This window comes from Penaeus monodon, chromosome 11 (assembly GCF_015228065.2).
Source record: "Penaeus monodon isolate SGIC_2016 chromosome 11, NSTDA_Pmon_1, whole genome shotgun sequence".
NCBI classification, from domain to species: domain Eukaryota; kingdom Metazoa; phylum Arthropoda; class Malacostraca; order Decapoda; family Penaeidae; genus Penaeus; species Penaeus monodon.
In genome coordinates, this window is record NC_051396.1 from 1,541,565 (window position 1) to 1,544,064 (window position 2,500).

The following is a 2,500-nucleotide window of genomic DNA, read 5'->3' on the forward strand; positions in this document are numbered from 1 at the left end:
CATTCTTCATTTTCTCTCTCTCTCTCTCTCTCTCTCTCTCTCTCTCTCTCTCTCTCTCTCTCTCTCTCTCTCTCTCTCCCTCTCCTTTTTCCTTTCGCCTCTTTTCACCTTCCTCCTTTTTTCCATTTTCTCGTCTACCTCTTCCCTTCCTTGTCTGTTTTCGTTTCCTCACCTTTACCCATCAAACTTTTTTCTCCCTTCAGACTTTCCTTTTTAGACTCTTTTACCTTCTCCTTCCTTCTTCCCTCCATTTCTTCCCTCCATTCCCCATTCTTTTCTCCCCTTCCTCTTTCCTTCCTTCCTTCCTCTCAGTCTCCTTCCCTTTCTCCACCACCCAAACACCTCGCTGACACCGAGGCTCTCGTCTCAGAGGAATTGTTGATTTCGACTTCATATTAAGCTTTCGTCGTCAACACCGCTGCCTCTTCACGGACCGACTCGCGTTGCAACAACAGATCAAGGAGGCGGGTGTGCAATTGCAAGAAGTCCAAGCCGGTTCAGTGCAAGGTACGAGGGTCTGTCATTGTCGGTGTTGATCGACTGTGATCAACATTGAGCCTCGGGTTGCTGGCTGGGTCTTGCAGGAAACGGATGGTAAGTGTGTTAGGGAGAGGAGGAAGTGTGTGTGTGGGGGGGGGGGGGGGGAGGAGAGAGAAAAAAAATTGCGTGTTATGTAAGTATATTTGAATGTTGGTCTGTGTGCGTTGTGTGTATATACACCCACACCACACACACACATATATATACGTGTATGTGTGTGTATATATATATATATATATATATATATATATATATATATATATATATATATATATATATATATATAATATATATATATATATATATATATATATATATATATATATATATATATATATATATATATATATATATATATATATATATATACATATATATAAATATACACATACACGTGTGTGTGTGTGCATATACACATAGCATGTACGTGGCTGACAGCACGGCAGCAACGCGCGTCCCCGCCGGCGAGGTCGACCCGCGGCGCCCGCATCGACATTCGCGACACGTCCTGACAGCTTCGTGTTCGCGGGGACATTCCTCCGGCGCCTCGTCCTCTGTCCTTTGGTCAAGAGGCGTTGCTTTGAGATGAGGCCACATGTCAAGAGGTGCCGCGAGGATGGGAAGGACATGTTTTCCATTTTGTTTTTCTCCTCTTTCAACAAGGGGTCATGTCAATCTGCTCTTTTCCCTCCCTCCCTTCTTTATTTATCTATTCTTTTATTCTCTTCCGCACAAAAGACGCAACACTCCCTCGATCCCCATCCATCCTAACCGATCCTCCACGCCCGTCTCGCTACCACCCTTCCTCCTCCCGCTAATCCTACTGCAGGAGGAAGGGGAGCGCGAGCAAAATATCTTACAGAATATCCTACAGCGGTTCCCCACGAGGCCTGAGCTGCCTTTCGCCGTCCCGCGAGTCCTTTTCTGCGGCGAGGGGATCCGTCCGTCAGTCTGTCCGCAGCCGATCCCCAGGCGCCGGGCCGATTCGTGCCTGAAAGCGCTTTTGTTGATTCCCCGGTGGTTCTGTCGCTTCGTTGTCGGGCTTTCGTGTCATTGGTTTGTCTAATCACTTATTTCTTGATTTATTGATGTCTGGATTCGTTATTTGTTTATTCTTTATTTGCTACTGCATTTGTTTAATTTTTATTTGCTTCTGTATTTTTTTATTTTATATTTGCTTCTGTATTTTTTTATTTTATATTTGCTTCTGTATTTGTTTATTTATCTAATTATTTGTTTACTGATTTGTTTATTCATTTACGTATTGTGTTTATTTCTCTATACATTTGCATTTTTATGCTTGTGTTTATTAATCTACACTTGCTTCAGATTAGTTCCCGTGTGGAACAATTTTCCTGCTATATGTCTTTTCTCTTTCTTTCTCTTAGTTCAGCGGAATATGCGGTTGGCAGCGTGGTGGCAGGTTGACAGGTTATATTTTCTTTACAAACTTGCCTATATTTCTCCATTAAATGGGAATAAAACAACAACAACAAAACGCCACATACTTCAGTTTATCCTCCACGTCCAACATTTTTTTTTTATCAGAGAAAAGGTGCACTTGACAGGCTGGTGAAGGTTAACGACAGGTTGCGAAGTCGGCGATGATTATTTGATCCCCGAGAGGATGGGGAGGAAGATTCACTTTAATATTTAAGTTATTCAGACGTGCTTCATTCAGCCAGACATCGATAAAATCTAACGTAAATCTTCGCCTTGGTATAAAATGATAAATGATAATAACTAAACAGATAAATAAATTAAAAACTGTATGAATGAAGAAGTAAATGATAAATATGTAAAGAGAGAAAGAAATAACAGTAAATGAATAGATAGATAGATAGATAATAACGTAAGTTGAAATATGATAAAAGAAGATAAAAATACGAGGAAATGAATTAAAAGAACAAATGAAAATAAAAATAAAAAAAACGTAGATTGGTTTCTTTGCAGCATTGCT